Source organism: Chlorocebus sabaeus, chromosome 17 (assembly GCF_047675955.1).
Source record: "Chlorocebus sabaeus isolate Y175 chromosome 17, mChlSab1.0.hap1, whole genome shotgun sequence".
Classification (NCBI taxonomy): Eukaryota; Metazoa; Chordata; class Mammalia; order Primates; family Cercopithecidae; genus Chlorocebus; species Chlorocebus sabaeus.
The window spans coordinates 59,811,740-59,839,489 of record NC_132920.1 but is presented as its reverse complement, the minus strand read 5'-3'; the positions used below and the strand labels follow the sequence as shown (position 1 = coordinate 59,839,489).

General features: G+C 39.6%; 1 protein-coding gene and 1 long non-coding RNA gene across 13 annotated transcripts in view; one reads left to right on the top strand and one right to left on the bottom strand.

The window, feature by feature from the left end:
* DST (dystonin) overlaps positions 1-27,750 on the top strand; it is a 486,601-nt gene that overhangs the window by 67,360 nt on the left and 391,491 nt on the right. The window lies entirely within an intron of this gene.
* The window catches only part of LOC140708892 (uncharacterized), a 41,090-nt gene continuing 13,769 nt past the window's right edge, over positions 430-27,750 (bottom strand). The window contains exons 2-3 of one of the 2 annotated variants that reach the window (XR_012089199.1): positions 23,355-23,442; positions 430-532 (exon numbers count right to left, since the gene is read on the bottom strand). This is a non-coding gene — a long non-coding RNA (uncharacterized lncRNA). Of the gene's footprint in view, positions 533-20,777; positions 21,445-23,354; positions 23,443-27,750 lie in introns of those variants that run through there. The other variant, XR_012089200.1, reaches the window with a different exon arrangement.

Below are 27,750 nucleotides of genomic sequence, written 5' to 3'. Positions count from 1 at the left end.
AAAAAGCCCCTCCTCTTAATACTATCACATTGGGGATTAAATTTCAACACATGAATTTTGAGTGGGATGCAACATTCAAACCAAAGCAGATACCTAAGCTAATATGGTGTTAAAATTAAGTTTACACACCCTTGTGCACTCTTGGTAGGAATGTAAAATGGTTCAACTGCTATAGAAAACAGTATGGTAGGTCTTCAAAAATTAAAAAATAGCGTTATCATATGAGCCAACAATTCCACTTCTGAATATTGAACTCTGGCACATGAATTGTACTTTAGACTTGGTCTCAACTTGAAGCAAGCCTTTTGTCCCTCACCTCCATCAGTCATTGGTTATGGGCTGCTAGGGCTGGGGGTGTGAGGAAGCTTTAGGCTAGGGGAGTCCCTGAAGGAGAGGGTGGCTATAAGCCATTAGCACCCAACACTCACAGTTGCCTGTATGTGAGTCCATTGGCCAGGTGGAAGGGATGCAGGTAGGACACCCGTGGAAACCATCAATCACAAACTTGTTGGAGAAATGGCTGATTCCAGATCTGAAACAGAAAATATAGAATGAGCTTGGCACATCTTGTCAAACCAGAAAGTAAGGAAGCATCAAAGACTACTGGGATCATGTCAGGACCAGGACTAAACTGGGAGAGGCTCCTACTGCTCAATCAATAAGAATGATGATCATGGCAGATTGAAATACATCCATATATTCAAAATCTATGAATCTATGATATTGTTTAAAACCATCTTACTGGTGACTTTTGGGGAATGCTAGGGAACTAACTTTTTTTTTTCTAAAAAGTGGTAAAGGGAAAGAAGCAAGCATTTTCTTGTCTTTACTTTAAGGATTATTATACTTGGTAATCAAATTGTTGTTGAAGGAAGAAGGAATGGTGAAATTACAATTTCACCATCTTGCAATCCCTGATAAAATAACGAACCTAGACACATTGATGACTGCTAATACACGAGAGACAACCATACATATGCGTCTCCTGATGAAAGTACGCAAAAATACTTAAAGTATTCTTGCTAAAGAATTGAACGTAAATCAGATCAAACTGCTAGTTGTAATTATAGATTTACATAAAATACAGGTGACAGAGGAATATATTAAATGATAAGGCGAAGATAGTGAAGATACATTTAGGATTTAGCAAAGTTGCGGTGTGGGAAACTCTAAAACAAATACCCCCAGTTTCTTTGACAGATTATAAGAAAAAATGTGGGAGTGATAGTCTATACATGAAAAGAAACTTAAAAGACCTACCAACCAAATGTAACATGTATGCCTTATTTGGGTAAATAAACTGAATATAAAAAAGGAGACAGTGGGGGAAATATGAACAATGAATTTTTTTTTTTTTTTTGAGACAAGTTCTCACTCTGTCACCCAGGCTCCAGTGCAGTGGCAAAGTCACGACTCACTGCATCATCATCCTCCTGAACTCAGGTAATCCTCCTGCCTCAGTCTCCTGAGAAGGTGGGACTACGGATGTGTGCCACCATGCCTGGTTAATTTTTAAGTTTTTTTGAAGAAACATGGTCTTGCTTTGTTGCCCAGGCTTGGATATTTAATGATATTAAGACACTTATAAAAATACTTTAGATTGATAAGGGTATTTTGATTTAAAATAATCCTTATCTTTTAGAGATGCATACTAAAATATTTAATAATGAAGTAAAATCCCTCAGACTGGTTTTAAAATCATCTGGTGGGGTAGGGCAGAAAATGTGGATAGGGGTATAGTTGAAATAGCACTGACCAGGAGATAGTGATTGTTAAAGCTGGGTGTGTAAATGGCAGTTCTCTATACTTTTCCTTTGTTGTATAAGCATAAAATTTTCCTTAATGAAAGGTTTAAGATGTTAGATAAAAGAAACAAACCTTTACTTGAAGTTTGCATCGTCGACACTTTTGTTTTCCATAGAGCAAGCCTAAATTTTTGGTAATAACATTTTGAGATTTTAGATATTACGTTTAGAAAGGCAGAAGGTAGAAATATTGTTCCTGTGGCCATCTTCTGATTTCTTTTTACATTTTTTTTTCTGTTAACAAAGAACTGTTTGCCTATTTGTTGACTTTTTACTTAGAACATTTGACAAACCATATTAGTGAATGGTGTATAAAATGTGCTTATTATTTAAAACTTAAATAATATAAAATAGGCAAGGAATTATATAGGCATATTCTTCTGTTTTAAAATCTACAACTGATTTTTTTTCCCCCAAGACTGCTGTTTTTGTTCTTTGCTGATTTATTGGTCTGAGACTAGAATCATCATCAAAATAAAACTGACCTTAAAGACAACATGGGCTGGGTGCGGTGGTTCACACGTGTAATCCCAGCACTTTGGGAGGCTGAGGTGGGTGGATCACCTGAGGTCAGGAGTTTGAGACCAGCCTGGCCAACATGGTGAAACCCCATCTCTACTAAAAATATAAAAATCAGCTGGGTGTGGTGGCATGCGCCTGTAATTCCAGCTACTCGGGAGGCTGAGGCAGGAGAATCAGCTTGAACCTGGGAGGCAGAGGTTGCAGTGAGCCGAGATCGCGCCACCTCACTCCAGCCTGGGTGACAGAGGAAGGCTGCGTCTCGGAAACAAACAAGCAAACAAACAACAACAACAACCACAACAACAACAACAAAGCAACATGCTATCACATTGCTTGACTTCGTCTTGCTGAAATTCAAACGATAGCTGTTCTAACAATTTTTTCTTAGTAAGTGGAATTCTTTCATTTTAGTATTACTTTATTCTAGCAGATTACACATATATCTTTTCACAGAGCTCATGAAATTTTGATGATAGCTAAAATGCAAGATATTGAGTTGCTTAATCGATTTGAGTTAATCTTTAATATTGACATCACATGCCATTATGTGACTCTGCTCAGGAGATACCTTTCCAGTAGTGGATTATTTGCTTTCATTTTGTTGCTCATACTTTTAATTTTCTGTTACTAAATAGGGAGGCAAGCCAGTGATTTATACATTTCTAACTCTGTTCATAGCTTAATTAAGAAAGTTTGAAACTATCCTAAGTTAGGATGCTTTAGAATTATCTGTGAATTTTATTTATATATTAGTCTTATTAGAAATAGGCATTGTTAATTGAGAATGGAGTGTAATTTTTAGCTACTTTGCCAAACACAATAAAAATACCCCATTTACTTTCTCCAAAACTGGATAGCTGGATGTGGATATCTTTCAGAAGCAATGGGGTCCTTACAGGACATGTGCTTTCATGCTATTAATGTTCATAATTTGCAGCCACAGAATAATAGTTATTTTTAAGTGGCTAGCATTCATGTTGAAAATGAGTCCATTTTTCTTGGCCATCAGAATAACCATTTCCCTTGAACTATGATAATCACTTCTGACATATTGCTTTGAGCCTTTTCTCCTTCTGCATTTCAAGAAGGTTAAACATTATTGAGCATAAACCTTTGTCCCAGGAGCTCAGAAGGGCAAAAATTACACATTCAACCTGAACATATACTTTAAAGTGGATTTCTGTGTTCATTTAGCTCTTGCAGTTTTAACCAAGAAGCGTCTGAAAAATCGTTAGCCAAGTTTCTTGTGCACGTGCCACCCCCTCCCTTTATTTGGTGCTTTTTTTGGTCTCTGTGAAACTAAATATTAGCCACCCATTTAATAAAATGTGAATGAGTTGGGCTTGAATTCTTCCACTAATGGCAAATTACAGAAATTATGATTTTTTTTTACCAGTACAGAGAAACCACTTGGATTAAATTTTTAGATTGTTGATCTTTTGAGTTGTACTATTTCTTGCTTTTAGGAGTAAAAGGCTGAATACGGTTGGAGAATTTTAGAATTCTGTGGCCTATGGCTTGCTCTTTAAAACTTGGATTTTTCAAAAACATAAAAATAAACTTTTGAGTTTAAAGATGGGAAATGGGGTGGGAAGATCAGTCAATTGGATGTCAGGCATTCTCTGATTCTTTTATCAGTTACTTGCTTTATATTCTAATTTTCACTTGTTCTTTTATTTCTTTGTTGTTGTTGTTGCTTTTTTTTTTGAGATGGAGTCTCACTCCGTCACCCAGGCTGGAGTGTAATGGCGTGGTCTTGGCTCATTGCAACCTCTGTCTCCCGGGTTCAAGTGATTCTCTTGCCTCAGCCTCCCGAGTAGCTGGGACTACAGATGCGTGCCACCACACCTGGCTAATTTTTGTATTTTTAGTAGAGATGCGGTTTCACTATGTTGGTCAGGTTGGTCTTGAAATCCTGACCTCATGATCTGCCCCCATTGGCCTCCCAAAGTGCTGGGATTACGGACGTGAGCCACCGTGCCCGGCCTTAATTCTTTAGGTATATATAACTTTGAGAAAGACAGTATTTTATATTACTAGGGACTATACTAAGTGTTTCATTAATCTATATTTAAAAATATCTCTTTCACTAATTATGGAACCAGATAAGTTGAAAAACCGAAAAGTACTGCTTTCTTTTCTTCTTCTTCTTCTTTTTTTTTTTTTTTTGAGACGGAGTTTTACTCTGTCATCCAGGCTAGAGTGCAGTGGTGCGATCTTGGCTCACTGCAACCTCCACCTCCTGCCTCAGGCTCCCAAGTAGCTGGGATTACAGGTGTGTGTCACCATGCCTGGCTAATTTTTGTACTTTTAGTAGAGACAGGGTTTTACCATGTTAGCCAGGCTGGTCTCGAACTCCTGACCTCAAGCGATCTGCCCGCCTTGGCTTCCCAAAGTCCTGGGATTATAGCCATGAACCACTGTGCCTGGCCTAATATACTGCTTTCTTAGAAACATACTAAAATGGTTCCTCCAAAGTAATTTCTTCATTGTAGTTCTATCTCTTATTCTGACTTTAGTAATTATAAGAATTATGTCATTTTAGAGGAAAGAGACTGTGCTTTGTGTTCTAAACCTTAGCTCCAGGGAATTATAAGATTTCGATACATTTTTAATAATGAATCTCTAGACTATTTTATTTTTCTGAAGAGTTACTGCTTAACTTTTGCTAAGGGAAAATTGTAAGGTGAGAAGTCGGAGTAAAGAATGGATAAAAGGGGCCGGGCGCGGTGGCTCAAGCCTGTAATCCCAGCACTTTGGGAGGCCGAGATGGGTGGATCACGAGGTCAGGAGATCGAGACCATCCTGGCTGACACGGTGAAACCCCGTCTCTACTAAAAAATACAAAAAACTAGCCAGGCGAGGTGGCGGGCGCCTGTAGTCCCAGCTACTCGGGAGGCTGAGGCAGGAGAATGGCGTGAACCCGGTTGGCGGAGCTTGCAGTGAGCTGAGATCTGGCCACTGCACTCCAGCCTGGGCGACAGAGCGAGACTCCGTCTCAAAAAAAAAAAAAAAAAAAAAAAAAGAATGGATAAAAGGAAAATCATACGTTCAGTTATTGTGATGAATTAACAAGTTGGGTTGTATGTTACATATCCAAAGTACCTTTCTGGATACTCTTTTGAAAGTGATCTATTCATTGTGGGAATAGAAATTTTAAAAATGTCTTCATCATATGCTAGAATAGCACCTACTTTAGTAATGGGCTAGACCCAGTTTAATTTTGCTTGAGCTACGACTTAAACCTGTTAGCAAATGTAAGCACTATCATGGAGGGTCTAAGAGTGTGCATTCTGGAACTATACAGCCTAATTTGAGTTTAAATTTTGGTTTCAGCACTTACCAGCTCAGTGCCTTTAGGCAAGTGAGTTATTTAGTTTCTCTGTGGCTCAGGTTCCTCCACTTTAGAATGGGGGTCATAACTTTATAGTGTTATTGTGTGGATTAATCTATTTATAGATTTGAGTAAGCAAGAAAATTTAACCATGGTACACTACTTAATTCAAGAGTGAATAATATTAAGATGCAATTAACCATAATATCACTGAATATGGATTTATGCAAATATTCTGTAAGAAAGGTGTAATCTTTATCTATCTTAATAGGGACTGAATAGATGATGACTATAATTAATAAACCTAGACATACCACTATATGCATGTTACTTGGAACTATTAAGATAAATGCGGTAAGATATGTAGAAAGTTGAAAGTGGTTGTGTCTGAGAAGGTGGGAAGAAGAGCCAGGGGACCACAATTTTTGTATATAATCTATTTATTAATTCAAGTGCAAAGAGAAATTAAATGTATTCTTCCTCACCAATCACCATTTAACTCACTCTCTACTCCTAAGGAAAAACTCAAGGCAGGTGCCACAGCTTTACTGGTGATTCTTAGATAATAGAAAGTCCTTGGGTCACTGTCAAGCATTAAAGATTTTAGCTCCATCTAATAATAATATAACTCCAGTCTGGCCTCATGAATTATTACAACTTCATATTCAACGTTAATATTTTTTCCCTTCTCTCAGCTTGACAGAGATTCAGGCTGCAGTGGCAAAGGACATGGTTGTTTTTTTCCTCTCTTCTCTCCTCATTTTCTCCTATACCCTCCTGTTGCTTCTGACTGCTCTAGGATTGGCCAAGGAGAAAGGGGATTAGGGGACGAGGGCCTAGTTTTGCACAGCCCTTATAGTTATGACCTGGCAGTTGGTGTCCTCTAAATATGTTGTAGTTCCTTTCGTCTGGGAAGAGTCTTGTCTTTGCTTGTGTATTCCTGCCTTGGTCTTCTGAACTTCTGATGGTTCACCTCCTCTATTTGGTCCCTCCTTCCATTCACAAAGTCCTCTTGGATAGGAACCCTTTGAATAGGAGCTTAAACTAGCTCCCTCTGTCCTTGGGTCCATGACAGACCTCCCAAAATCATGTGCCATGGAGGGGCAGCTCAATGCCAAGCAGATCTTTTATTCTGGCGACAGTCTTCACCTTTAGAGTCTTTTGGTGAGAGTCATATTCTAGTCACATGTTCCTTAAACTCCAGGGGAGACATCTTTTGCCCTTCAAGCCCTCTCCCTTGATTTAAGGCATAGGATATGCACACCAACCTCTCTTCTAGGAGGAAATGCTCAAGGCATCAATAGCCTTCTCCAAAGTGATCTCTCCTCTTGTTTTCTGGCTTTGTCTACCTCTCTTAGAGTGGTGATGGGCTCATGTTGCTCTAATCTGTGTCACACTGACTTAACATGGTCGTCACAGATGGTTTAGCACAGGGCGTTTCGTACATTTGTGGGAAAGATTCTTTTTTTTTAACTTCCAATTCATTACAGGTCTGTACCTGGCCCTTTATTGCATGACTGGTCTTCAGTTCACATCACACTGGTGACGTATTATGTGAGTTCAACAGCACCTGAAATAGTCTGTTCAAGAAGACAAGTCTATTGACCAGTTGTAGTTCCAAGCAATGTCAAATTATTCTAAAAGTCTCTAAATACTTCCAATTTCTGTATTTATCTTATAGCAAACCAATAAAAACAGTTATCAGACTAGCATTTGTCCATGGGCATACTTTGAGTTGTACTGTTCCAACACTTTCCTTTAGGATTGGGAGATAGTGGCATTTATTGCATTGTTCCCAGCCTATGGGATATCCGTTGAAACTAACTTAAAAAGTTCTAATTTGATATCCTGTTATAATTAGAATAGATTTTTATTAATTCCACGTATATTTTTTAAGTGTTTGCTCTGTGCCACGGATCCCATAAAAATAAAAACAAATAACTAAATTTATTTATTTATTTTGAGATGGAGTCTCACTCTGTCACTCAGGCTAGAGTGCAGAGGCACAGTCTTTGCTCACTGCAACCTCTGCCTCCTGGGTTCAAGTGATTCTCCTGCCTCAGCCTCCCAAGTAGCTGGAATTACAGGTGCCTGCCACCATGCCCAACTAATTTTTTGTATTTTTTAGTAGAGATGGGGTCTCACCATGTTGGTCAGGCTTGTCTTGAACTCGTGACCTCAAGTGATCTGCCCACCTCGGCCCCCACAAGGTGCTGGGATTAAAGACGTGAGCCACTGCGCCCAGCCAGATAACTAAATTTACATTATGCTAAGAGGTGGTAAATGGTATGAAAAAAAATGCTTCAGGTAAAGGGGAAGATAGTGTTGGGGTGGGATGATGGGTTTACATTGCACAGTCAGGGAACATTCTTTGATAAGGTGACATTTGATCAGAGCCGGGTATCTAGGTAAGAGCCTTTTAGGCCAAATGTTTTTTAGCATTATTTGCTTTTAACTTACAGGCACGTTTTACTTTGATACAATACAAGTCAATTTAAAGATGAATGGGGAAAAAATGACTAGGAGATAAAGACGTGGAAAGAGCCTTTATAAATTACCCTTTAAAGGAGTTGGCCTAAGAAGAGACGAGGAATTAAGGCAGTAAGCTAGGGAGGATATAGGATTCAGAAAGGTCTTTCATAAGATGGGAGACATTTGAGATATTTTAGGGAGAAGAAAGGGGGCCTTTCCTGGGCCTGGACAGAATGCAGGTGAGAGTAAGAGTAGAAATGGATACATTTGGGGATAGCTAGAAGTTGTTAAAGAAAAACAGTGCTGAGAACCCAGCTGATGTTAGATAGTTGACATTTGTGGAGGGATTAAGCTGCTTCATTGAGTAGTGTTTTCAAAGCACGTTTCAGCCATTTAGAATTGGGAGTTAAGGTGAATGTTCCAACTGATCCAAGATAGAGGGCGGAATTGATAGCTCTAGAGGAGGAGGCTGGGGTATTGATGTCGAGAGAATGCTTGAAATGATGCATCATGAGACTTGATGAGGAAGAACAGGAAATCTTAATGGTAATCATGGGTCTGACCGGGAACAGAACATTAGAGGTCTGGATTAGCTTGAAGAGTTGTGAGAGAGCTGGAGAGCCAGAAATCGTAGGTCACATTGTTGGATTACAATGAGAGGTCTCAGAGTTGGTTCAGTACCAGGTGATGTCATCGTCCAGAATGGGGCCATGGCATGCTGGGAGAAGAGGAGAGAAGATAAAGATTATTTGAGCTCAGGAAGCTAGGAACTTTTGTGGCTGAGGTGTTGGCTGGCCCATCCACATGAATGTGGAAATCTTCCCAGATGACTACACTCAAAGTGGAGAAGAAGCAATGAGTCAGGTTCCAAAGTCCTCAGCAAATGAGGTGGTGTGGCCGGAGGCCAGACAGTGACAATTCAGGGAAAGGAAGAGTGGCGTTGGATGATGGTTCCTTCTGAGATTTCGATGAGACATGCAGGAGAAGGAGAAGCCTCTGCTGGAGAGATGCAGAGGTATAGAGAGCAGGCACTTAACAAATACACGTGGAATGATTAAGGTAAGACAAGCACTGGAGATGGCACTTTCGTGAGGAATTAGAGCTCCCTGACAATTAAATGAAGGTTTCAAAGGGCACCTAGAAAAGAGTTTACTAGGAGGGCAGCAGTGGAGCAGCTACACAGTAACAAAAGGATGATAGTTTTTGAGAAAAGAGTTGCCCATGGGGCTTGAATTTGTGGTAGGCAGAAGTGGTGTGGTGGATAAGTTCACCTGTACTAAGATTCCAGCCGCTCTAGGGATGAAGCCAGGGGTAGCCCCGGACAGCCCTCTGCCATTGAAACCAATAGTCTGTAGCCTTGCTCCTGGCCCGATGGTGTGTCCATTAGGCACTCTGGTCTGTCCTTAGGGTCCATGAGCTCTTCAAGACTTTTTGAGATCACTGGGACCTAAATATATATTATTGATTCCAAAATAAGAAGCTTGGAACTTAACTTTAAAAACAATCTTTAATTAAATACTAGTCATAATTTCAACTGCCTAGTTGCAATTCAACATTTGTATAATTGTGTATAAGTGAAATTTAAAATTACACAAAAATATCTTTTAACAAAATATGTTTTTCGAATAATAAAAGCCCTTTTAAGCATTTAATGGAAAATGTATTGAATGTGTCTGAGTATATGTCTCACGTGATGGGATCTGTAAAACAGTGGCTCAGGGCCCTGTGAGCATCTTAAAACATCTCTGGCAGGCCGGGCGTGGTGGCTCACGCTTGTAATCCCAGCACTTTGGGAGACTGAGGCAGGCAGATCACGACGTCAGGAGATAGAGACCATCCTGGCTAACATGGTGAAACCCCGTCTCTAATAAAAATACAAAAAAATTAGCCGGGCGTGGGGGCGGGCACCTGTAGTACCAGGTACTAGGGAGGCTGAGGCAGGAGAATGGGGTGAACCCGGGAGGCGGAGCTTGCAGTGAGCCAAGATCGCTCCACTGCACTTTAGCCTGGGCAACAGAAAACAAACAAACAAACAAAAAACCAAAAACCATATCTGGCTTAGGTTCCAAATAGAAGCTCAGTCAGGAGTTGTTCAGAAGGTTATGTGTTTGTGTGTGATTGAAGATGGTATTAGTGAAGATAACTAGGCCATTAATGTGACCTTGTTTAGGTGGCTGAGAAAGGGATCTACTAGTCTGAGGAATCTCACCTTTCAAGGGTGTTAGTTTTGGCGTCTGCTTTTGGTGATTTGGTGCTATTTTATTATATCTTTGAGATCTCTTAAATATCACATGATTTGAAATGCGTGTGGAGCGATTAGGAAGGATATTTTTCAGGCTCATGTGGGAAAGAATGCAGAATTTGGAGTTTAAGAAATGGATTTAAACTGGAACAGTCACTTATCTCTTTTAGCCATAGTTTTCCCTTACGTAGAATGAGAATGATAGCAAAGCACATTTCATAAGATTGTTGCAGGGATTAAATGAGATAATATTTTTGAAAAGTTTTATGAGCTAATCAAAACAAATGTAGTTATGATTGATAATGGTTTTAGGTGGTGATAAGAGGGATGAAAAGAAAGTAAGATGGTGAATTCATGACACCCATTGGCTTATGTGCCACTTTCATTTATTTATTTAATTTATATAAATTTATTTTAAATTTTATTTATTGATTTTTTTTTTTAAGAGATGGGATCTTGCTCTGATGCCGAGGCAGGAGTGCAGTGGTGCACTCATAGCTCTCTGCAGCCTTGAACTCCTGGGCTCAAGTGATCCTTTCACCCTGGCCTCCCAAAGTGCTGGGATTACAGGTGTGACCCATCAGATTCAACCTTGTTTTTAATTATTATGGATACTAATAGTTGTACATATTTATGGGGTACACGGTTTTTTGTTTTGTGTTTTTTAAGAGATAGGGTCTCTCTGTGTTGCCCAGGCTGGAGTGCAGTGGTCATTCACAGGTGTAAAGTATACTACAGCCTTGTATTCCTAGGTTCAAGTGATCATCCCACCTCAGTCTCCCAAGTAGTAGGACTATAGTTATGCACCACTGAGGCTGGCTTACATCTGGTGTTTGATACAAGCATAATGTGTAATGATCAAATTGCAATTGGGATATTCATAACCTCAAACATTTATCATTCTCTTTGTGCTGGGAGACATTCCAAACCTCTTCTAGCTATTTAGAACTATAGAATAAAGTATTAATCACAGCTATCCTGTATTGCTACCAAACACTAGATCTTGTTCCTTCTGAGTGTATTTTTGTACTCATTAACCAACCTCTCTTCATCTCCCCTCTCCGCCCAACCTTCCCAGCTTCTGGTAAACACCTTTCAATTCTCTAGCTTCATGAGATCCACTATTTTAACTCCAACATGAATGAGAACAGGCAGGATTTTTCTCTTTGTGCTTGGCTTACTTCACTTAACATAATGCCTTCCAGTTCCATCTATGTTGCTGTAAATGACAGAATTTCATTCTTCTTCATGACTGAATAATATTCCATTGTGTGTGTGTGTGTGTGTGTGTGTGTGTGTATCACAATTTCCTTATAATTTCATCCATTGATGGACACTTAGGTTGATTTCATATCTTGCTATTGAAATGCCTCAGTACATTGGTCTGGGCAAAGATTTCTTCAGTAAGACCTCAAAAGCACAGGAAACCAAATTGACAAGTGGGATAATATCAAGCCAAAAAGCTTCAGAGGAAACAATCAACAAAGAGAAGAGACAGCCCACAGAATGGGGAAAAAATATTTGCTAGCTATTCATCTGACAAGTGATTAATAACCAGAGTATGTGAGGAACTCAAGCAACTCAAGAGCAAAAAAACAAATAATCTGATTAAAAAATAGGCAAAAGATCTAAATAGATATTTCCCTAAAGAAGACATACAAATGACAAACAGGTGTATGAAAAGATGCTCAACATCACTAATTGTCAAGGAAATGCAAATTAAAACTACAATGGGATATCATCGCACTCTGGTTAAAATGTCTATTATCAAAAAGAAAATAACAAATGCTAGCAGGGATTCAGGGAAAGGAGAATGCTCGTTGGTAGGAATGTAACTTAGTACAGCCATTATGGAAAACAAAATATGGAGGTTCCTCAAAAAACTAAAAATAGAACTACTGTATGATCCAGCATATAGTAGTTCTTGCTGCTGGGTATATATCAAAAAAAAAAAAAAAAAAAAAAAAAAAAAAGGAAATCAGTGTATTGAAGAGATTCTGCACTTCCATACCTATTTATTTTTAAATTATTCTATCTTTCTATCTATCTGATAGGTACCTATACACCCCCACTCAAAACAAAAGCTAAGATCTTGGTAGTAACCTATGTCTAATGATATGGTCTCTTTTTCCTTTGGCCTGAATCTTCTTACTGAAGATAACCATCATTCTGAAACACATTTCATCGTTCTTTTGTTTCCCTGTCCAGAGTTTTATTGCTAGTCTATTTATTCCTGAAAAGTTAATTTTTTTTTTTTTATTTATGTGTCTTCTTAGAGGTGGAGTCTCACTCTGTTGCCCGGGCTGGAGTGCAGTGGTGCCATCATAGCTCACTGTAGCCTCAAACTCCTGGGCTCAAAAAAGTGATCCTCCCACCTCATCCTCTTGAGTAGCTGGGACTACAGGTATGAGCCACTGCGCCTAGCTTAAAAAGTTTAAATTTTAAAATTTTAGTTACTTTTAACTTAATAAAAAACGTTATCATACTTTATGTAATTTATTTGAAACTAACTTTTTTCACTTAATATGCTATTGCTAATAGTATTGCTAATAATATTGTTCACTATAGTTTATTTGTTTTGACTTTTGTATGACTATACCACAGTTTGCTCATTTGCTGTCTTGTAAGTGGACATTTGTTTTCAGGCCTTTACTGTATGAGTGCCACTCTGAGTACACTATTTCTTGTACATGCCTCTTACTGTTCACGTGCAGTTTTTCTTGTGTATATGCTTAGTGGAATTACTGGATCAATTCTTAGTAGAATTGCTGGATATACATAGAAGTTCAACTTTAGGAGATAATGCCAAACTCTTTTTCAAAATATCTGCGCCAATTTATACTTTCCTCAGCCATGTCTAAGCGAGCATCAGGAGCCACATTCTTTTCAACACATAGTAATATTAGACTTAATTTTTTTTCCAGTTGAATACATGCAATCTGTTAACCTCATTGTGGGCTTGATTTGTTACCCTGATTGTTAATGATGCCACACATCTTTTCTTTTTCTTTTCTTTTCTTTTTTTTTTTTTTTTTTTTTTTTTTTACTTTTAATTGTATTTATTTTAATGCTGAATTTACTCCCGTGCTGTTAAGTTTTTGTTTCTTCAGTTTCTTCTGGGATATCTTTTTCTTCTAGGCAACCCCCTCTTCTGGTTTAGGAGCAATTTGTTCCTTTTCAGTAAGGATCATCTCAATGTGGCAGGCAGAGCTCATGTATGGGTTGATCCAACCACAAGCTCTGTAGGTCCAACGACGCGTCTTAGGTGCTTTGTTCATTTGGATATGCTCAATGACCAGAGAATCTTCCTCTAGGCCCTTAAGTTCAGCATTACTCTCTGCATTTTTAAGCATGTGCAGCAAAAATTCAGCACTCTTTCTGGGCCACCGACCTTGTGTCCAGCCCCATTGCTTGGCCTGGGCACACCTGCCAACTCCAGCATTGTAACGTTGGAATGGCACACACTGTTTCTGTAAAGTGACATCTTTCAGATACTTCATGGCTTTTCATATATGCATACCCTTGATGTCCTGGGCAGTTTCATGAGTGTTCTTAAAGTGAACATGAAGATCTGAACCTCTTGATTTGCATGATTTTGTGGGGTTGTCTGGGTCAAGTGAATAGTGAACCATTTTCACAGATTACCTCAGGCCACTTAGGGGAAGAGGAAGAGCCCCACACATTTTTTCGTAGTTTATATCTTTTTGGATGTTTATTAGCCATATATGTTTCTTCTTCTGCAAAATGCCCGTCCATTTCATTTGCCATTTTTCTTGTTCGGTTGTTTGTATGTTTTTTACCGATTTGAGTGGGTTCTTTGTATATATACTCTTTGTTCACTGAATTTTAATTTATATTATTGTATTTTATTATATTTTTCATTGCTTGGTATTTTTGATAATCTCTTATTCCTAACTCCTACTTTTGATATTCTTTTCCCTCTATTTAAATATATAAAATACGTTTATTTTATATATAATATCTGATAATTAACATACCTGGAGTTTTTGCCTATGGGTTTGTGTCTATTGTTTCTATAGTTTCACCAGTGGGGCCTTGTTTCATTGTGTACTTTGTGACTTTCTTGTTGCCCAGGCTGGAGTGCAATGGCATGATCTCGGCTCACTGTAACCTCTCCCTCCTGTGTTCAAGTGATTCTCCTGCTTCGGCCTCCTGAGTAGCTGGGATTACAGGTGCCTGCCACCATCGCCTGGCTAATTTTCGTATTTTCAGTAGAGACAGGGTTTCACCATGTTGACCAGGCTGATCTTGAACGCCTGACCTTAGGTGATCTGCCCACCTCGGTCTCCCAAAGTGCTGGGATTATAGGCATGAACCACTGTGCCCAGCTGCTTTGTGACTTTTTACCGCCAGCTCATTTTTTTTTTTTTTTTTGCAGTTGCAAGATTTGATAGAGTGAAAACAGAGCTCCCATAAAATGGGAGAGGACCCAAGGGGGGGTTGCTGTTGCCCGCTCGAATGCATAGAGTGAAAACAGAGCTCCCATAAAATGGGAGAGGACCCAAGGGGGGTTGCTGTTGCCCGCTCGAATGCCTGGGTTTATGTCCTGATTACTGTCCCTCCCTCTGTGCTCTCAGGCAATAGATGATTGACTGTTTCCTTACCTCCTGTTTTTGCCTAATTAGCATTTTAGTGAGCTCTCTTTATTACCTGATTGGCCTGGTGTGAGCTAAGTTGCAAGCCCCTTGTTTAAAGGTGGATGGGGTCACCTTCCCAGCTAGGCTTAGGGATTCTTAGTCGGCATAGGAAATACAGCTAGTCCTGTCTCACCACGAGCTCATTTTTGACTGAACTTTATCTGTGGTAATTTTTAGAGGCTAGGATTGAAGGTACATTTCTCCAGAGAGGATATTCTCTTAGTTTTGTCAGGGAAATCTAAAATAAAAAAAATCTCAGCTGGGTGCGGGTTGCTCACGCCTATAATCCCAGCACTTTGGGAGGCCGAGGCAGGTAGATCACTTGAGCTCAGGAGTTCAAGACTAGACTGGGCAACATAACAAGACGTCGTCTCTACTAAAACTCAAAAAAATTAACTGGTTATGGTGGTGGCACCTGCCTGTAGTCTTGGCTACTTGGGAGGCTGAGGTGAGAGGCTCGTTTGAGCCTGGGAGGTTAAGGCTGAGATTGTGCCGCTGTACTTCAGCCTTGGTGACAGAGCAATTCCCTGTCTCAAAAAAATAAATAAACATAAAATCTCAGTTTCAGAGTTTTTCATACTGCATAGATTCTGCGAACTTGGGCCATAAAATGCACATGAGAATCAGCTTGAAGTTTTTATTTTTCTACTCTGTCCAGCCACAAGCTTGACATGGGCAAGTGTCTTTGGAATCTCAGGGTATTTTTGTTTGGTTTTCCTAGTTCATGCTTCCCTGGCTTTATTTGTTTCTGTTTTTGTTTTTGTTTTTTTCACTGAGTCTCCTTTAGCTTTGTCTTTTGTCCCCTGAGCAGGTCGTCCTGCTCTTCTGTCCCCTGGGCGTCACGTGAAACTTTAGATGAGAGGGAATCAGCCTAACGTTTCTGTATTTGTGCTTTTGCTTTTCTATCACTCTAGCCTCTAAGAATTTTTCTTATTTTCCTGCCCCTTTGCTGAATCATTTAAAAATATTTTATCCAGCATTTTTAGCTACTGTATAGCAGGCAGGTTTGTTAGGAAGTCAAGTCTGCGATATAGCTGAGAAAACTTTGCCTTGTTTTTGTATGACTAAAGAGACTCCCCAAAATAGGTCCCCTCAGATCAGAGCCGTATGTACCCCAAAGTTCTAGCATCCATCCCTAGAGCCACCAAAAGTTTTTAAAAAATCTGTACATCATTATCAAAGTACACCAGCCATTGTCTGCCAAGACATAGCTTTTAGTCCTTATCTTTAGTATAATTTCATTTCTATGTAGGGCTGTGTAGTATAGTTAGCCAATTATTTCTCATCTCTTGGTCTTAAAGCAGATGACACAGGACCTTCATTTTCCAGAGAGGATAGAATTCATGTTTACATAGGGTATTGAGAAGTGCTGTAGTGACTCACTTATTTCAAGTCTCAAATTTCAGTACATATTTGTCATTTCTGTTAGGCCAAATCAACTTCCTAATTGCATAATGCTGTTTTATAATTTGGAGTTGAACCTAAAACCTCCAATAGAGAAAATGTTCATGGAATATTATTATGATAAAATCAGATAAATTATTAAATAGCAGTTGTGATTGTCAAATTATTTTATTTTATTGTTGATTTATTTTATCATTGGCTTTTATTTGTTGTTTTTGGTAATTAACAACATTCTAAAAAAATGTTGTAGTCCAAAATACACTTCTTTTTTTTTGAGAGGTTGGTGAATTGTGGCATTGGGACAGGGTATTTTCCGTTTGCTTACATGTGCTACTCAATATGCAATATCTCTGACTCGTTAGCATTTAAACTTAGTTCAGGGTAACTACATAAAGAGGCTCTTTAGAAGTGTGAAAATGAAACATTAAAGGTATGGAATTTGTATATCAAAAAAGCTTTAGAGATGAGGGATTCGTGGACAATTTAGGAACATCAAAAGTCATCCAGTCTGAGTTGTCATTTTGAGGAAACAAGGTCCAGAACAGTGATCTGAGTTGCTGAACTGTCAGAGCCACGATTGGAAGCAAGACCTCATAGTTGAGAACACTCTCTTCAATGCTGCATTGTTTCCCTGTTTATATGCCATGTTTAGCTAAGCATTTAAAATTTTTTATACTTACAAATTAAAAAACATTATTTCTACTTGCATGTTTTGTAAAATGAACTGACACCCCCCCCCCATGTTTAAAATTGACTTAGAAAACCCAGACATTTAAAGGTTTTTTTTTTTTAATAAAAACTACATAATAATATTTGGAGCTTATGGGAGTATTAAGCGGGCAACACAGCTTTCTCAAGTTTATTTCTAGAACATGGGTAATCACCATGACTCCAGGCACACCCGTCTGTTTATTAAAGCAAAAGAATCAGGAAGTCTGAGATGCAGACGTTTCAGGATACTAGGGAAGTGAAAAATAGTTTTTTCTGAAATGAGAGCCCTGCTTTTTTTTTTTTTTTTTTTTTGATGGAGTCTCGCTGTGTCGCCAGGCTGGAGTGCAGTGACACGATCTCGGCTCACTGCAACCTCCACCTCCTGAGTTCAAGTGATTCTCCTGCCTCAGCCTCAGCCTCCTGAGTAACTGGGACTATGGGCGTGCCCCACCACACCACAGAATACCCTAATTTTTGTATTTTTAGTAGAGACGGGGGTTTCACCATGTTGGCCAGGGTGGTTTCGATCTCCTGACCTCATGATCTGCCCAACTTGGCCTTCCAAAGTGCTGGGAATACAGGCATGAGCCACTGCATCTGGCCAAGCTCTGCTTTTTATAAACAAATGACTATCATTATTTCCTATTTTTAAATCCTTTAAAAACTGTTTTCGAACTTTATCAGCTCCCTGTAACTCCAGAGATAACCATAAATGAGACTGTAAAAGAAATGAAGATATAAAGACAGGCATTTCGTATCAACAATATTTTTATTGATGCTGACCAACAACATTAACAGTAGTGAGCATTTCTTAAGCACTTCCTATGAGTCAGGCTCTGTGCTTGGCAATGGGCATTAGGTCATTTAATCCTAACACCAACCCTAAGAGGTAGATGTTCTTTATAAATTGCAAAGCCAAAGCTCAGAAAGTTTAAGTAGTTTGTCCAAAGTCCTATAGCTAATAAGTAGTGAAACTGGGTCAGGAGGCAAAGAGCTCTGCCGGACTACAGGGCCAGGTCTAGCCTCAGTTCTCTGTTATCTCCCTAGTTAGCTTGCTGAGAGCAATCCCATTTTTGATTTATGGTTAAGAGGGTTTAACTGTGGGTTATGAGACTATGTTGTGCTTTAAATCTCTTGTTCTATAACAAGCTTCAGGGCAAGTATTGCAGGCAATGATAAATAAGATAAATATGGATAAATAAGAAAAAACTAATATTTATTGCAGGAAATTGGTACTTACTGAGTACATACATACTGTGTGTTAGTTAGTACAGGTGCTTTTGCAAAATTCTTTTACTGTTCATTTTCGCGTTTCACAAATAGTTTCTGAGCATCTGCTATGGGTTTGTCACCATGCTAGGAACTGGGGACACAGCATGAATGAAACAAAGAGCTTACTTTTTGGTGGAGGAGACAGACAACAAGCAGATAAACAGGTAAATACATAATGTGTCAGATGGTAATAAGTGGCGGGGGAGGAAAGTGAAGCAGGATAAGGGGCATAGAGTAATAGGTGGGGAGGGTAAAGTTACATAAGGCTTTTAGGGGAATAACTTTCTTTAAAAGGGTGCCGTTTGAGCAGAGACCTAACAGCACATCAGGAGGCCTTGTAGGTCATGGTACAGGCTTTGGATTTTATCCTGAGTGAAGTGGAAAGCCACAGGAGGGTTTTGAGCACGAGCACGATGTACTCTGACTTAGGTCTTTGAAGACTAGATTTAGCTTCTGTATGGAGAATATATTGTTGAGGACAAGGAGGCAAGCAAGATCAGTTGGAAGATATTTTGCAATAATTGTTCAGGCAAGAGGTGAATGTGACTTGGAATAAGAACAACATAGCTCTGGCTGGGCATGGTGGCTCATGCCTGTAATCCCAGCACTCTGGGAGGCCCCGGTGGGTGGATCATCTGTGATCAGGAGTTTGAGACCAGCCTGGCCAACATAGTGAAACCCCATGTCTACTAAAAATACAAAACAATTAGCCGGGTGTGGTGGCAGGCACCTGTAGTCCCAGCTACTTGGGAGGCTGAGGCAGGAGAATGGCGTGAACCCGGGAGGTGGAGCTTGCAGTGAGCCGAGATCGCGCCATTGCACTCCAGCCTGGGAGACAGAGTGAGACTGTGTCTCAAAAACAAAACAAAACAAAGAAAACACATAGCTCTAATTTATTGAATGCCTACTATGTACTTTATGTATATCATTTTAGTAATCCAGTTCAATTTAGCTATCCTTGTGGTTTAGAAGATGATAAAACTCAAAATCTCCCAGTGGCTTAGAATTGCTCTAATGGGAGCATTTCAGACATTGTGGCAGCAGTTTTTGGTAGCAGATTTTCAGACTCCCATCAGATCACATCAAAGATTATATTCTACCTAGAGAATCAGGAAGGCAGGTGAGAAGGTAAGGCCATCTGTCCCTATGACTCAACAGAGCGGTAATGATGAGCTTTTACTTTCAACTAGGGAAGCAGGGCTGAGCATGGTGGCTCATGCCTGTAATCCCAGCACTTTAGAAGGCTGAGGCGGGAGGATTGTTTGAGCCCAGGAGTTCCAGACCAGCCTGAGCATCACAGTGAGATAATCCCCTGGCCACTCTTCCCCTATCTCTTCAAAAAATAAAAAAATTAGGCAGGTGTGGTGGCACACCTGTAGTCCAGCTACTTGGGAGGCTGAGGTGGGAGGATTGCTTGAGCCTGGAAGGTCAGGGCTGCCATGAGCTGGGATCTCACCACCGCACAGTGAGCTGTGATCTTACCACCACACTTCAGCCTAGATGACAGAGCAAGATGCGCTATCTCTCTCTCTCTCTCTCTCTCTCTCTCTCTCTCTCTCTCTCTCTCACACACACACACACACACACACAGAGAGAGAGAGAGAGAGAGAGAGAGAAAACTAGGGAAGCAGAGAGGTGGATTGTCACAATTAAAGTGTTCCAGGCCATATTTCTTTTGAGTGGTATTCTGAATTGGGCTAGGCTGTTTCTGTTAGGACAGACTCATTTGACTCCTTGAATCTTTGTCTCTGTGATTGTCAGAAATGGCTCCAGGAAAAATCATGATGTAGGCAGCTTATCTACTTCTAGGAACCTCAGTGTTCCCTTTTTGTTTTATCTAAACACTTCTGCAGGACACAGTCTGGTGGCCTTATTCATACTGAAGTATAAATAACTGATACTGTGCCACTTAATATTTTTCATCCATGGGTAGTTTGGTTAGAAATAAAAAGCTTTACATCAAAAGACTGTATCTGTTACTAGAAATTTAGACGACAGCATGCAGGTGATGTGAAGGGAGGTAGATTTTTTTTTTCAAGTCCTCAAAATGATATATTTTTGGTCATATAGCTATAATCACTGCAATGCTAAATACTTGATATCTAGTTTTTATTTTATCTTTTTATTTTATAATAAATGCTATGGAAATGTATTGAGTAGTATGTGCTGAGCAGGCATCATATTACAGGATTTACATACATTATTTCATTTTAATAATATCTAGTAGAGTAGATATGACTATTCATGTTTAGAATATGAGCAAGTTAAAGATGTTAAGTAATTTTCTTGTGTGGTAGTATATGGGCAGTTAGTTATGGAGCTGGGTGAAGCACTCTGGCTTCCTAACTCAGCTTGGTAAAAGTCCTGCACACTTTCCATAAAACTGTAAAATGTGAATTATGGCAGGTGTTTCTACTTCCCTGAAATGTAGTAAAGGTGAGTCATAAGTCTTCTATGCAGTAATATGGTAGACAATTGTGTTAGTTAGGGTTGTCCAGAGAAACAGACCAATAGGATGTATTAGTTATAGCACACATACACACACAGAGATTTATTTATTTTAAGGAATTAGCTCATGCAATTGGGCTGGGAGATCTAAAATCTGTAGGGCAGGCCAGCAGGCTAGAAATTCAGGAAAGAGCTGATATTGCAGTCTTGAGTCCAAATTCTGCAGGGCATCAGGCTGGAAACTCAGGCAAGGTCTCTACGTTGCAGTCTTGAGGAAAATTCTTTCTTTGAGAGATCATGGTCTTTGCTCTTAAGGCCTTCTACTGATTGGAGAAGGCCCACCCACTATATGGAGGATAATCTGCTTTACTTGAAGTCCACTGAATAAATAAATGTTAATCACCTTTAAACATACACCTTCACAACATTTAGACTGATCTTTTATGAAAAACTGGGTACCATGGCCTAGCCAAGTTGTTCATCACATCAATAGCCAGCGATTTTCACTGAATAGACTTTTAAAGGTACCTAGGTACCTGGATTCTCCACCTGCAAATTCTGTAGCTGGTTCGTGTGCTGTGGACACAAACACAAGGCCAGTTCAGGAAGAGAAAGAAGGATAGCACAAGGGAACAGATAGTCATATGTTCTATGGTGTGCTTGTTTTTTGTGATAGAATTCATCATATTGTTTTATGGACACAGATATACATTTTTAAACATTCCTCTTTGCTTTATTATTGTTGGAAGAAGCTATTAGGCTGGCTTGGAAATCCCCAGTTGAGAAAGGGAGGAGAAAAAAACACCCAAGCAATATTTCAGGGTCAGGAGGGCAGCTGCGAAGGGGAGGAAGGTCAGGGGATTGGAATTCATACAAATCCTAAGTGTACATGATGACTAAGGAGGAGAGGGGTGTGGGCTGCACAGCTGTAGCACAGGATTCTAACTGCCCTGTGATGGGCATTGTGAAAGAATGAGTGAATTTGCTTCATAAATGCAGTGGGAACAGTTATTACTTAGAGACATTTGGAAGTCAGAAGAAATAGGGGTATTTTTATTTTTATGTTTTCAAGTAGAATATCATGGCTCGTAAATGTTATAAGAAGTATGTGTAAATGGCGTGACTATTATGTTCCCCAAAACAATCCTGTGTGAAAGGAGACAATAAACAAGATGGTTTATATACTCTTGCTCTCTGTGTGTATGAAAAAAAGGATGAATAAGGGATGGAGTGGCTCCATAACACTTCATTACCAGCATGCTACCATCTCAGCAGTCCCTTGCATGATGCTGACCAGCTGCAGCTTCTCTAAGGGGCAGGTTTCTACCACTCACTCACAGCAGCTCCAGGAGCCAGAGCTGTAGTTGGAAGAAAATGCAGGTCTCTTGGAGGTTGGTGTCTAGCCAGCCTTGTATCTTAAACCAGTTTGAGTCACCACAAACTAGGAGGCTTATCAAAAGGAAAGTCCTCATCTCGAGCTCTCCTTGTATGACTTGATTGGGACCCACTGATTTTCCTACTACTATTCTCTGTCTCCCCACTATTATAGTTTTGCTTGACTTCTGACCTTCTTCTCATTCCCGCATAGTAAGCTAGTTTCACTTCTTACCTTAGCAGCCTCAGCCCTACCTTTGTCTAGCCTTCTTTTTTCCAGTCTCTAAATGTTTCCCAAATTCATCCTCTCCTTTCCACCCCCAATTCCAATGATTTAGTTCAGGCTCTCATCATTTATTGCTGGACTGTTACAGTAACTGCTCACTAATCTTGTCTGAGTTTGATCCCTCTTCAGTCCATGAGTCACGCAGCTATACAGGCAAACTACTTACAACCCGTCAGCAACAATCCAGGTCCCACAAGATGAATTCTGGGCCCCAGTGTCACATGCAAGCCCTGCTGTGATCTTCATCCACCACCTGCTTTCCAGCTGCCTCTGCTGCCACTTCCACCTGATGCTCTCAAAGCACCTTGTGCTTTTCTCACTTCTCATTCTGGGAGACTGATTGGATAACTCGAAGGTCCTAACATCTTCCCCCCTCAGACACTATCTTCTTTTCTTACCTGATTTGGAATAAGGTGTCAATAAGCAAGCAAGGAAATATATTCCCTTCTTCCCTGGATCTAGAATAATTCAAGGCAGCCTTAAAATGAGAAATGATGCTGGAGGAAGGAAGTAGCTGCCATGCTGATCCTGTTAGTGGGCTTTGTGTATGTGTGTGTGCGAGACACAGACGGACAGACCCTTGGGGCATTTTTAGCCTTGGTTGTGGCAGAGCTTTCTTTCTGAATTTCTACTCACCTTTGACCAAGCTGCTGAAGCCAAGCTGCCAAGTCAATAAATTCACCCAACAGACATTCATCAGGGGCCCCCTCCTAAGACCTGGGATTCTGAAGTACATAAGAAACAGTTGCTACCCACACGGTGAGGTTTAATCTCAGTCTATACACTCTGGGGTAAGAGGTGTTCCTTTGTCTTTTTTTCAACTCACCTCAGGTTCTCACTCCCAGGTCTCCATGAGGCCAGGCCTGGTGCTCCCCATTTCCTTCACCTCGGAATTGTGTTAAGGTTCTTGGGTCCTGTAAGATGCATGCCAAGGTGTCAGGGAATGGGAGGGAACATTTGTGCCTCCAGGTTATGCGCATCTCAAAAGATTTAGGCTTGTGAAAAAGGTATTCTTGCAGGCTGTTTCTGCTTCCTGTCCTGCCATATAGCTTCCTCTAGGGGTAAAGCAAGGAAGGGACAGGTCCAGATCACCTCAGGAAAGAGAGATAAAATGAAATCTACTGTGGGCTTTAGCGCAGATATGGGGGCTTTGAGCCACACAGTTGTTCCAGATGGATCTCAGGTGTTCTAAGATGAGGATGTGCAACAGATGTCAGGGGAAATCCCAATATTAGTTAAAGACATTTGGAATGAACTTAGCATTTATTCTCGAGAGGAGGCTGTGGTTGGATTGGTTTGCCACTGTGCAATATGAATCATTGCACCTGAGCAGAATTTTCCACCAAACCAGCTCAGAGGGATCAGGCACTGATCCCTGGTTCCAGTTGGGTGTGGCTTAAGGTAGCTACCGAATTGTTTGCATTTAATGTACATGGAACAGCCCTGCTTTCCTCAAAAGAGGGCAGTGGGAGTGCCAGGCACTTAAAGTTTCATAGACCTTGTTTCTGTACAATAATAAAAGTTTTTGTTTTTAATGAAAAAGTAATTCTTTCACTTAAGTACCTACTGTTTGAAGTGAAAGAGTAAGTGTGTAAAAGCTATTATCAAAAGCAATTTTCTGAAGTCTCATTAATGAAGACAGGTAATGAAAATGGAAGCATAAAGAAGGTATAAAGACATAACTTTGCTTATGTGTCAATAGGGAAGAACTGAATATCTATAATTGCTTTTTTATTTACACTAACATGGTTGTCTAAGTTTTTGTTGTCTCCAGTAATGGAGACAATGAATTTAAAAGAAAAAAATCTTCTGAATTACAAAAAGTTATGTATTGGAAAGATATAGGGACATCTCAAAGGACGTTTAACAACCAAGCTTGGGAGGGATAGATATGAAACTCATGGACTTTGTATCCTGAGAGCTGTTACTAAGGTGACCCAGTTGCAATAACTTCTAGTTTCTATATTTCCTGAAGTGACAATTATGTTGGCTTAATCATCTACCCTTAGATCAAACAAGTGTGAATAGACAACATCACCTAAGAGCTAAAATTTACTAATGCTTCCTACATGTTGACCAAGGGTAGGTATGGGAGCAAAAACCAGCAGGAAGTCATCAGCAGTAGTGATGGGTGGGTGGGTCCAGCGAGATTCGTGGGGATCGTGAGCCAGCATTTACATGAGTCATACAGCTTTCTTCCATTTCCTGGGCACTGGAAATGTTAACCAGGGTGTTTGGGGATACAGCAGAATGAAGTGAACACTTGGATGTCAGTAGAAACATGGAATTATCTATCTATTTTTGTTTGTTGTCCATTTAACTGAAATATTTTGAAAGCTTGTTGTTTGTTTTGTTTTATCCCCTCTTCTCCAGTTTTCATATTTTAAAAAATTTCATCCCCATTCTATCAATTATCACGATCCCTACCTCTCCTCCTCTATCTTTTCCTTTACTTTCTGAATACAGCAATGTCATCCTTCACTTACTTCATGCTAGGGGCTCCAAAGTCATACGTCTCCAGAGGTCAGGTATCATACATGCGAGGACGGTGTCAGACTGGAAAGCACAGGTCTTTTACATGTCCTTTCTTTAAAGGGAAAACCACTAGGGCCAGTATTCCACATCTGAATTTTCATGTGAAAATTCCCAATTTTTACGTGTTTGCTGTTAATTTGTTTTTAAAAATGAGTAGGCCAGCCGTAGTGCATCTACAATGATGGCTCTATCAGCAGTGAACAGTTTTGGATAGGATACTCTTGGAAGAGTGAAGTGAGGGAGCTGGGGAACTGTATCTCCAACCTGGCTTCTGAAGGGACTGCGGAGGCTCGACTTGATTTAGCCTCTCTCTCCTCATCAACTTTATACTGTGAGCCATATTTTTATTTATGTATTTATACTATTCCACCAAAATACATATTTTTAAGCCTAACAAGTGATGATAAGATGACTGATGTTTAATTATAAATTGGCTATTTTGTCACTTCTGCTCTCCCAGTTAGATTTCAGGCCCTTCTAAGGAAGAAGCCTATGGGTACTTAAGACATGTTTTTAATTAACTGACATAAACATCCATTTAAACTATAAGATTAAGTATTTTCTAGTTAAATGTATGTTTTCGATATTAGAGTTTGTCTTCCTAATGCATTTGTTTTGTGGGGCTATTTTTGGAGATATGTTTGCTTTTCTTTTAGGCAAGTTATTTAAAATGTTCTTCCTTTGGTTGGAAAGACTATTTGTAGATACTCAAATGTAAACTAGTTCTGATGTCTCTATTTCTATAATTTTCATATGATTGGGATTAGGTGGACCTGAAAAAAAAAAGATGTCTGAAATTTTTTGAAAATTTTTTTACATTTTTAGAGAAATTTTGTATTTTGATACTTTGCATAGTTTTTATTTTATTTGTAATCTGTTTGGGGAGATTTATGGAGGTGTGGGAACACATAGGACCAAAGAATCTTTGAGTGGAAAGAGACCACAGAGTAAGCGAAGGCTTGGTCCCTTGGAATAGGAGAGTGCTTACTATACACAAAGCAGTCTGGGAGTACTGTAGTTGTGCATTTTGAACGGTTTTTCTTTGATGTGAACTGATACCTGTCATTTCCATGCTTTGGCCCTAGTACTGAACCCAGAACAAGTCTAGTCTTTTTGGGATCCCCAAATATATGGTAATCTTTAGGGCTGTGAGTATATGTTCCCCTAGTGCCAAGGACCACATGTGGTCAAGAGCACAGACTTTCGTGTCAAAAGGACCTATACGGAAATCCTGGCTGCACCTTGTACTGACAATGACTGTGGACAAGTTACTTAATATCCCTAATTGTGCATTTCTTTATTGGATTTCAGTGAGTATTAAATAAAATACTTAGTGAAAATGCTTAAATTATAATCACACAATAAATGAGGCATCTGGATAGAATATACTAAACTGAAAGAAAGGAAGAAGTCTTGCAGAATGTCTTAGTGCTGAGCCTTGATTGTCTAGGATTCAAAGTGATACACCTATTGGGAACTGAAATTAATATGTTGAAGAGATATCTGTACTCCCATAGACATTGCATTCATGATAGTCAAGTTATGAAATCAACCTTCCTCTGTCCCATCAGCAAGCTTGGTGTCCTTAGAAATACAGTACTAAGTAACACTAACCAGTGTACAATCATTATACCCTAGAAAGAATTTGTGTTCTAAATTCCAGTGTTCTTTCATAGGCTGATGATCTGGGCTTCTCTGCCTAGAAAGCAACCCTAGATTTCCTTAACTCTGCCTGACACTGCTTCCCTTGAGTCAGAACTTAGCACCCTGCCATGGGATGGTGTCCTGTCCAGGTGTGGTTCCTGCCTTGTGCCTTGAGCTGCTGGGATGGGTTCTGGCCACCCTTGATCCTTGAGTCAGAACTTAGCAGTAACCTGCTTCCTCTCCCTCTGATCCCCCTTCCTCTCACCTCCACCCAGGCTCTTCTACCTCTTGGAGTTAAGGGTTCCTGCATATCTCCCCTAACAGAAGAGAGTGAGAGCCAGCTAATGGCCTCACTACTAGACCCCCTCTCCCCCACTTACAACTTAAAGGTGGTTTCCAGGTTAAGACTTAACTGAGAGCTATTTATTTGGTAAAAGATTTCATACCTTAATTGTTCAATAAGTTTTGAAAATTATTAACTAAAGCAAGCACAAGTTGCCCCAAATTTACCATATCTCATTTTTTCTTCAAGGAGTTAAGCACATTTTCCTTAACTGTTTTCTCCTACGTCTATTTATTTGTGGTAGAGCTTATTTTCCTTGGGACCTCTAAAATCAGATAATGTGCTATTGCTTTCTAATTTATTTCTAAGTAAAAAACTAGTCATATAATGATAGTTTTGGACCATAACATATATTTTGATACAACATTGAGGAAGTTAGTATTTGTACGTACCTACCTACCTAAGGGAATTTTAAAGAAAATTGTATCTTTGATTTTCCTAATTTTGGAGAAAAAATTTTCTGTTTTTGTTCATATATCAAAATTATGTGATACTGAACCTATCTTGTGTTCACTGTATTTTACATTATTAATAAATGAATAGCAGAGGAATTTCTTTTATATTTTTCTGTCTAGAATTATGCTTAGGACTAAGGCAAGCAGATCATCTTTCTTTGGTGACTTCTTGACATAGGCCACTGCTTCTAGTGCTTCTCTAAGTGTTTATGAAGAAATGTTACGAGAAATTTCTTAGATCAAAA